The following is a 10,726-nucleotide window of genomic DNA, read 5'->3' as shown; positions in this document are numbered from 1 at the left end:
CGTACAACTTTGGACAACTTCAGACATCTAACTTAACTTAGGACAACTTCGTGCATTTCACCCTGATACTGGACATGGGTGAAAAGACAATGAGAAAGCCAGACAGGGTTGCAGACAGACAAAAAAGTAGCCAGACAGGGAGGTAGACAGACAGAGAGGGAGACATACAAGCTTGCAGACTGACATTGGGGCAGATGGACAATGAGAAAGCCAGAGGGTTGCAGACAAACAGAGAGAGAGGCAAACAGGCTTGCAGACAGAGAGGGAGACAGACAAAGAAAAAGCCAGACAGGGTTGCAGACAGACAGAGAGAGGGGCAGACAGGCTTGCAGACAGATAGAGAGGGAGACAGACAAGGTTGCTGACGGACAGTTAGGCAGACAGACAAAGAGAAAGCCAGACAGGGTTGCAGACAGACAAAGAAGAAGCTAGACCGGGTTGCAGTCAGACAGAGAGGCAGTTAGACAGGCATGCAGACAGACAGACAGAGAGGGAGACGGACAGGCTTGCAGACATACAGAGAGGGAGACAGACAGGCTTGCAGACAGACAGGAGGAAGACAGACAAAGATGAAGCCAGACATGGTTGCAGAAAGACAGTTAGGCAGGCAGACAAAGAGAAAGCCAGACAGGGTTGCAGACAGACAAAGAAAAAGCCAGACAGGGTTGCAGACAGACATAGAGAAAGCCAGACAGGGTTTCAGACAGACAGAGAAAGAGGCAGACATGCTTGCCGACAGCCAGGAGGTAGACAGACAAAGAGGAAGCCAGACAGATTTGCAGACAGTCAGTGAGGCAGACAGACAGGCTTGCAGGCAGACAGGGAGACAGACATAGAGGTAGACAGACAAAGAGAAAGCCAGGCAGGATTGCAGACGAAGAAAGAAGGAAGGATACAGGTTTGCAGACAGACAGGGAGGTTGGTAGTTAAAGAAGAAGCCAGACAGGGTTGCAGACAGACAAAGAGGACGCCAGACATGGTTCCAGACAGACAGAGACGAAATAATTCAGGCTTGCAGACAGACACGGAGGCAGACAGAAAAAGAAGAAGCCATACAGGGTTGCAGACAGACAGAGATGGAGACAGACATGCTTGCAGACAGACACGGACGCAGACAGAAAAAAGAGAAAGCCAGACAGGCTTGCAGTCAGACAGTGAGGAAGATAAACAAAGAGAAAGCCAGAGAGGGTTACAGACCAACAGAGAGGTAGACAGACAGGCTTACAGAAAGACAGAAAGGCAGACAGAGAAAAAGGAAGCCAGAATGGGTTTCAGTCAGACAGAGAGGCAGAAAGACAGAGAGGCAGACAGAGAAAGAGGAAGCCAGACATGGTTTCAGTCAGACTGAGAGGCAGGTAGACAAAGAAAAGGCAATTCAGGGTTGCAAACAGACAAAGAGGAAGGCAGACAGGGCGGCAGACAGACAGAGAGGCAGACAGACAAAGACAAAGCGAGACAGGGTTGCAGACAGACAGAGAGGGAGACAGACAGGCTTGCGGACAGACAATGAGGCAGGTAGTTAAAGAAGAAGCCAGACAGGGTTGCAGACGGACAAAAATGAAGCCAGACAGGGTTGCAGACAGACAGAGAGGGGAAAAGGCTGGTTTGTACATAATATTTATGTATATAAAATTATATATTCAAGGTAAAGAATGTTTGGAATTTGTTGTCATCAGAAGTGTTGTTGTCATGATGAGATGGCCTCAAGTGACAGGATACAGAACTTGTTCTTCCACCATTGTCAGCAGGTGCTATGGATATGGGTAATTTCTACCGTTATGTTTCAACTCACACTCACTCACTCACTATGGGACAGGGATGAGTAGCAAGATGATGGGTGGGTGTGTAATTCCATAGAGTTTAAGTTCTTTTATTGGCAACAAGAAATTATCGTAATGATGAGCTTTCCAACCTTGAATCATCAGCTTGTTTTCGCCCTGGAGTAAGCCAGAGGGCGTGGAGCTTGTCTTTTTTAGCGCTCATTTTTGGCTCAGGCTGTATTCTGCTGCCATTATCTATAGGTGTAGGTCTTTAGTGTTTGCTTGATTGTTTTGTAGGTGCACCTGTCACTAGTGTGAACTAACCTTTACATTTTGCTTGATTTTTTGTAGGCGCACCTGTCACTAGTGCGGACTAACCTTTACCTTTTGCTTGATTTTTTTAGGTGCACCTGTCACTAGTGCGGACTAACCTTTACATTTTGCTTGATTTATTTAGGTGCACCTGTCACTAGTGCGGACTAACCTTTACATTTTGCTTGATTTTTTTAGGTGCACCTGTCACTAGTGTGGACTAGCCTTTACATTTTGCTTGATTTATTTAGGTGCAACTGTCACTAGTGCGGACTAACCTTTACCTTTTGCTTGATTTTTTGTAGGTGCACCTGTCACTAGTGCAGACTAACCTTTACCTTTTGCTTGATTTATTTAGGTGCAGCTGTCACTAGTGCGGACTAGCCTTTACATTTTGCTTGATTTATTTAGGTGCAGCTGTCACTAGTGCGGACTAACCTTTACCTTTTGCTTGATTTTTTGTAGGTGCACCTGTCACTAGTGCAGACTAACCTTTACCTTTTGCTTGATTTATTTAGGTGCACCTGTCACTAGTGCGGACTAGCCTTTACATTTTGCTTGATTTATTTAGGTGCACCTGTCACTAGTGCGGACTAACCTTTACCTTTTGCTTGATTTTTTGTAGGTGCACCTGTCACTAGTGCAGACTAACCTTTACCTTTTGCTTGATTTATTTAGGTGCACCTGTCACTATTGCGGACTAACCTTTACATTTTGCTTGATTTTTTAGGTGCACCTGTCACTAGTGCGGACTAACCTTTACCTTTTGCTTGATTTTTTGTAGGTGCACCTGTCACTAGTGCAGACTAACCTTTACTTACTTTACTTTTCGCTTGATATTTTGTAGGAGCACCTGTTGCTAGTGCGGTCTAACTTTTACTTTTAAATTACCTTTTGTTTGATTTTTTTGTAGGTGCACCTGTTACTAGTGCGGTCTGACCTTTACTTTTGAATTATCTTTTGTTTGATTTGTTGTAGGTGCACCTGTTACTAGTGCGGTCTAACCGTTACTTTTAAATAACCTTTCGCTTATCATTTGGTAGGTGCACCTGTCACTAGTGCGGTCTAACCTTTACTAAATTTGCTTTTTGCGTGATTTTTTGTAGGCGCACCTGTCACTAGTGCAGACTAACCTTTACCTTTTGCTTGATTTATTTAGGTGCACCTGTCACTAGTGCGGACTAGCCTTTACATTTTGCTTGATTTATTTAGGTGCACCTGTCACTAGTGCGGACTAACCTTTACCTTTTGCTTGATTTTTTGTAGGTGCACCTGTCACTAGTGCGGACTAACCTTTACCTTTTGCTTGATTTATTTAGGTGCACCTGTCACTAGTGCGGACTAGCCTTTACATTTTGCTTGATTTATTTAGGTGCACCTGTCACTAGTGCGGACTAACCTTTACCTTTTGCTTGATTTTTTGTAGGCGCACCTGTCACTAGTGCAGCCTTAACTTACTTTAGTTTTTGCTTAATGTTTTTGTTGGCGCGCCTGTCACAAGTGCAGCCTAACCTTTACTTACTTTAGTTTTTACTTGATTTTTTTGTAGGTGCACCTGTCACTAGTGCGGCCAAACCTTTACTTACTTTCCTTTTTGCGTGATTTTTTTGTAGGCGCACCTGTCACTAGTGCAGCCTTAACTTACTTTTGTTTTTGCTTAATGTTTTTGTTGGCGCGCCTGTCACAAGTGCAGCCTAACCTTTACTTACTTTAGTTTTTACTTGATTTTTTTGTAGGTGCACCTGTCACTAGTGCGGCCAAACCTTTACTTACTTTCCTTTTTGCGTGATTTTTTTGTAGGCGCACCTGTCACTAGTGCAGCCTTAACTTACTTTTGTTTTTTCTTAATTTTTGTAGGCGCACCTTTTCACAAGTTCAGCCTAACCTTTGCAGGCGCACCTGTCACTAGTGCGGCCTAAAATCCCAATCAATAAATGACAATTCTACAACAAAGGACCACTGTACTGTAAATGGATTTAAGTTAACGGAGATTTAATTTCTTGGTAGCGGAAAAATGGACTTTTCGCGGTGGTTTTAATTTCGCGGTAGCACCATGCACTATAGTCTCTTACTGCCAAGGAAAAATGTTCACGGTTAAATTTGCGGTGAAGCGGCCTCTGTGAAAACTGCAAACATTAAACCACCGCAAAAGTTTCTGCATTTACAGTATATCATCAGGTAGTCACATGACATTTTTTGAAATGTTGGTGCCAATGAGGCTGCCATTGAGGAGATAGAACTGTACATGTTTGCTAGTTTTTGTTAATACAGTAGAGGCCAGTTAATTGCACAACAGAGTACTGCACACCTCTGTTAATTGCACAGAATCTCCAAATCCCAAACCAATGCGGTCCAGCTGGATAACTGCTTTGTTGCACCCGGATAATTGCACTGCACTATTAGCCTGGCAAATGGGGTGTGCTTAATTGTCCCAGTCTAACAATTTTTTAAATGTTGTGCTGATAGAAGCTAGCCGCCATGAAGGAGGTACATAATATCAATTCTTAATGTTAGTAACAATTAATTTTTTTAATGCTGGTACCACTTAAGCAGGTTGCCTTTAAGAAGATGCATTGCTAGTTTTTGTTAGTAGAAATGGCTGCCAAGGCGTTGGCGCCTCTTTGTAAATGAATATAGCTGTATGTCCACAGTTGAATTAAAAACTGTTAGATGCCATAAAAGAGAATTAAGGGTATGTATTGCTAATGTTAGTAGAAAGGGCTGCCAGGCATTGGCGCCTCTTTGTAAATAAATTAGCTGTGTGTCAACAGTTGAACAAAAAACTGTTAGATGCCCATAAAAGAGAATTAAGGCCGGATACATAATGTATTTCTAAGTTTTTGTTTGTAGAAAGGGCTGCCAAGCATTGGCGCCTCTTTGTCGATAAATTAGCTTTAATATGTCTGCAGTTGAACAAAAAACTGTTAGATGCCATAAAACAGAATTAAGGGTATGCATAATGTATTGCTACTTTTTTTTGTAAATAGAAAGGGCTGCCAAGCATTGGCGCCTCTTTGTCAATAAATTAGCTTTAATATGTCTGCAGTTGAACAAAAAACTGTTAGATGCCATGAAAAAGAAATAAGGGTATACATAATGTATTGCTACTTTTTTTGTAAGTAGAAAGGGCTGCCAAGCATTGGCGCCTCTTTGTCAATAAATTAGCTTTGATATGTCTGCAGTTGAACAAAAACTGTTAGATGCCATAAAACAGAATTAAGGGTATACATAATGTATTGCTAGTTTTTTGTAAGTAGAAAGGGCTCCCAGGCATTGTCGCCTCTTTGTAAATTAATTAGCTGTATGTCAACAGTTAAGGACAAAAACTGTTAGATGCCATAAAAGAGCATTTTCCTAGGCAAACATGTAATGTTAATAATGACAACTGAGACATTTAAATGGGCAGCTATAATAATTGAGATACTGTACTTCATCTTAATTTTTTTATGTGTTTTGATTTGTACTGTTGAAGATTTTATGTGATCTGTTTATGATGAAATAGTTGGCATCTCCAAAGTGCTGTGCTTAAAATGGTATAAGAACAATTCTGTCCCCTTGTCCTGAGTCCATCTCATCATCAGACGACAACATAACTGATGTACCATTATCACTTGAGCATCTATATATTTCAAATTATCTTGTAACTTTTAGTTTGGTTAACTGTTGTTCAAGGATGTCTACATATAGATTCTTTTATCCTTAAGTCTTGAATTTTGACCGGATAATTCACATTACATCATGATCAAAGAATCAGCAAAAAATGTTTTGATTTTCCTTCATCAGGGATTTGACCCACGACAAGTGACTTGACATGACTGTGACATGTTGCAATTATGATTTGAATTCGGGATCTGCAACTCCCACCCCATCCGTCCATCCATCGGAAGTACATATGGCCCACGGAACTGAGAAATCAGGATGTCCAACCCCCATCCCCTCCCTCCCTCCATCAGGAGTATATATTGTCAGTGAAAGTAAAAAATCATGCCTGAGGATCCCTACCCCCACCACCTCCATCCCTCCCTCCCTCCATCAGGAGTATATATTGTCAGTGAAAGTAAAAAAATCATGCCTGAGGATCTGGACCCCCATCCCCTCCCTCCCTCCAACAGGAGTATATATTGTCAGTGAAAGTAAAAAAATCATGCCCGAGAATCTTGACCCCCACCCCCTCCCTCCCTCCATCAGGAGTATATATTATCTGTGAAAGTGAGAAGTCATGCCTGAGGATCTCGACCCCCACCCCCTCCCTCCCTCCCTCCCTCCCTCCATCAGGAGTATATATTGTCAGTGAAAGTAAAAAATCATGCCTGAGGATCCCTACCCCCACCCCCTCCCGCTCTCCTTCGGGAGTATATATTGTCTGTGAAAGTGAGAATCATGCCTGAGGATCTCCCAACCCCAGAATGTTTGATTATGGGTCACATCTACAAGCGTCTGGTTACCTGAGCTATCTCTGTGTCAGGGGTTTGGCCCAATTGACAATCATTTTGTATGACAGTGATCTTACAATCTTGTCAGTGGCAATTTAGAATAACGTTAAAAGTGGTGTTTCGACATCACCCTTTATTCTCATTGATTTCCTGGTAGTCTAACCTATTTCAGAGGCAATGCCTTCATTAAACTGTTTCCAGACTTTTCTACAATCCTGACTTGATTGTGCTCAGGTTCAGTTGGATGGAGTGTTCGGATGTAGCACAGTTAGACCGTATTAGTATCAAACACAACCCCAGATCTATTATTTGCATTATTGGATTAAAATTCGCCTCCAGTTGCGACATGTTGTAACTATAGATAATTTACAGACTCTTGTTGTTTCATCACTGCTAGCAAAACGGAATATGATAAACCAATGGTAGCTTCCTCCGGGATTATGAATCCTCTGCAACAATAATGCACCTGATGACCCCAATAGTACACCATCTGTGTTTGGTGGGTTTCTGTAGTATAATATTATAAAAAGAAAAAAAACTCTCACTAGATTATTTTTCATAACCTAATTTTTACGAGTAGAAATGAAAGATTGCGTGAACTGAACTTTGAGCAGTTGCCTAATGGAAAAGGCGGGGCATTTTTTCAAATGTTTAAATTTTAGAGTCAAAACCGTTTGCTTCAATTTTATCCAAACCAAACTGACTCTACAAAATGTAGTACCATAAAAATTATATTTATCCGTATCGTGAGGTAACAAGACATGTGACATTGATGAACGAAGAGAGAGTCCAAATTTGAAGATATTATTTTGCCCAAGAGAGGAATATTATTCTTGTAATATTTCTATAAAAAAGGCCTCCAGTTTGATATTTGATGTTTTTTTAAATTAATAACTGATTCATATTATGCTAATGGTTCATTTTTTGTATCTTCATTATTTTCATAGGGACCAGATACACCTGTATATGTTATAATCTTGTCTGTGACAATTTTTTTTTCTTCATGCATGTTTTTGTACCATACATGCATATGAGGCACATGTGCACAGTCTATTGTCTCCGGGTTTGTCACCTCAAAGGAATTATAAAAAACTGCTCAATGTTTTTATTATTTTCACAACATATTCATATTTTTACATATGAATATTTGTCAGTTCTTCTAAGTATTGCAGAAATTGTATGCAATACCACAAAATGAGAACCAAAAAGTTATTACAAGTAAACAGCTGTTTTTGCACTAGTCTCGTACGAGTTTTAAAAAAATAATTGTTGTAAATATCTGATAAAGCCCATCGTATAATATCATATCACATTTGTATCTACTTTGAATAGAGGAATATATATATATATACAGGTACATTTCTGTTACTAAGTTTCCAGTTCATAAGTTCAACACCTGTGTGGAAAGAAATGTTAGCTAATGCAAAGGAGATATAGTTGAAAAAATGTGATACAAACTGTATGATCATACAGTGAATGCTGAATTACCATGTCTCAGTTAATATAACAATTATAGCTGCTAGTTGTATTTTGATGTTATATGACAGTATTGCAGTCCATTCACAAAGTAGATATCTATACTTTCTGTTGTCATATCCTTGGTGTAAAGATGGCATATATTGCATATTTTTTGCTTTTGTGCATTTTTCCCAGACCCCACAATCAGTATGATAAGGAAGAGTTGCTATAGTCAAGAACGATGACAATGATATGATAATTTATCTTACCTTTGCCACATAATGTGGGGTATGTGTTACACCTGGCCACATTGACAGAATTGCACACAACTATGTGGAGTGAAATATGCCAGCTAATGATATGATAGGAACATTTATACTGAATTATATTTCAAGGGAATAAAGTCACTGGTACGGTGATAAAGTCACTTGGCTCTGTGATTCTCTTTTTTGTGTGCTTCATTATTTTGTTATCAATGATAAAGACAAGGGAGAAATAGGAGGCACCATTGAGCCAATACTGTAACATTCAGAAAGGCCACAGCAAGTAAATTTTCTGGATGACTTTTGCGCGCTCATTAATTTCTTTTTTTCAGAAAAACAACCAAGAAATTTTATCTTATTTAGAGATGGTCAACATGACGAAAAGTTACCAAAATGGGCAAATGTGTTGTAGAATAATGATTGTACTAGAAGTGACACTAGCATTGTAGCATGGTAGCCATGACAGTCATTCTTGAAGTGAAACTAGTTGGATAGTTGTAAAAATGACATGCACCACTATGGAAGCCATGAGTGTAGTTACCAACTTTGCGATACCAGTCTACCACATTAGTGTCACCAGTACGTGTCTTTAATACAGGAATGAACTTGTCTTGTTGGCTGTGATATCATGTTTTGTCACTTAGATTCTTGTTACAACGTTTATGGTGTCTATTTTGAAAATGCAGCCATCTTGTTATTTTCGCCCTATCTCACTATTGTTACAGTGATTGTTATAAAAGGATTTCATCCATAAACGTTACTTGCTGTGACCTAAAGGAAATTTTGTGAACAATAGCAACAGTTCAAAAACCTCCATTAAATGTTCTTACTCGGTGTCTTGCTTTATTTCATATTTTTGAACGCAACTCAACTCGATGTATTTCCATTAAATGTCTCTGCCCAACTTATATCCTATCTTTCGCTAGATCAATATTTTCTTAGGACACGTTGATTTGATTGAAAGATGATATGATTAAAGATGATATGCTCTGAGAACCCCAAAACGCATATGCAGGCGTGCGAAAAAGAAAAGTTTGGCAAAGAAAAAAAATTCATTCAGGCCATACCAATTTAATTGATTGGTTCACGCATTTGCTCCTATTTTTTGGAAAATAAAATAAAAATAGTTCAAAATAAATATCATTAACTGTGCCGGTTCTATTGCCATTCTATGACATTAGTATCTATCGAATATTCGAAACGGACAAAACTATTCTAGCTGGTGCAATAATGCGAAGTTATCTAGCTGGACCGCACCGGTTTTGGATTTTGGTACCCCGTGCAGTGAACAGAATTGTTCGTTAATCCGATGTGCAATTAACTGGCTTTCACTGTACTCTCAAAGTGTGAATTTGAACGAAGGCTACGAGTATAGCTGACGTAACGGTTACAAAAGACCTTATGAATTCTGTAAAAGTTTCATGAATAAGCAGACACCTCTATTTTAGAGCATAGGGTTCACTGTATGGATCAAAATTGCCTCCTTGCAGTTCAAGACATTATTGCAGACAAATCACTTATAGCTGCAAAACGATAAGAATCACTAGGGGGCATCAATGACACGTGTCGATTGTCTGCATGACCGTTGTAATTCTTACAACTTGAGTTTTCAGTCTTGTCTAATAGTATTCTATTAAAAATGAAACAGAATAAAGCAAAGGGAACAAAAGTAATACCGAAAACAATGACACGTTATCATTTTCAACATAGACATCACAGATGACTAAATGTTGCAAGAAGGTTGCCCATCATATGCTAAATCCTTATCTATAATCACAGGGGTACCAAAATATGAATTTTACGGAACTGAAAAAGATATTCTTTTAGAACGTGAAATTCTCAATTTACTTAAAATTGTATATATATTTAGCGCAAACTCATGTAAAATTCGTATGTTTCTTTTTTTTATTCCAATGGATCGTAAGAGTTCAATAGACAAGTGACTTTTAAAAAGCTTGAATTTTCTTGGGTTTGCGTACAAGATAGTTTTTTTCTCTAGTTATCAGAATGTGTTGAAGAAAGTAACTGAAGGGCTGTTAAGTGATGAGATGACATTTTGGAGAAGGGTTGTTTTTTTTTCAGGGAAAGGCAGATTGATGATGATAATAAAAGGCAGATTGGATGAGAAAGGAATTTTTCAGTTGTGGCATTTACTGTCGCACCAATATCCCTATTTTATTCACCTAAGTTCTGTAGAAAAATTCATATTCCTAATGCAACTAGACAAACCATCGATCATAAAACATATCTGCACTGTTATCTCCTCTATAACAGAAAAGCGAGAAGTTGAATTTATCCAGCAATAGTCTCATTTTGTATCTGTTAACTGCAAAAATGTGCAATAAAGATCTTCACTCTTCATTCATTCAATAATATCACAGAGTACAGAACAATCATTCCTGCTTATAATGCGTTAGTTAAGAAAGCTAACTAATACATTCTTAAATTATAAGTCGTTGATCGCGTGGTCAACAACTAAGCTAACAATGTTTAAGTCATG

This window comes from Branchiostoma floridae, unplaced genomic scaffold (genome assembly GCF_000003815.2).
Source record: "Branchiostoma floridae strain S238N-H82 unplaced genomic scaffold, Bfl_VNyyK Sc7u5tJ_318, whole genome shotgun sequence".
Taxonomy (NCBI): domain Eukaryota; kingdom Metazoa; phylum Chordata; class Leptocardii; order Amphioxiformes; family Branchiostomatidae; genus Branchiostoma; species Branchiostoma floridae.
The sequence above is the reverse complement of the archived record's forward strand: the minus strand, read 5'-3'. Positions refer to the sequence as shown.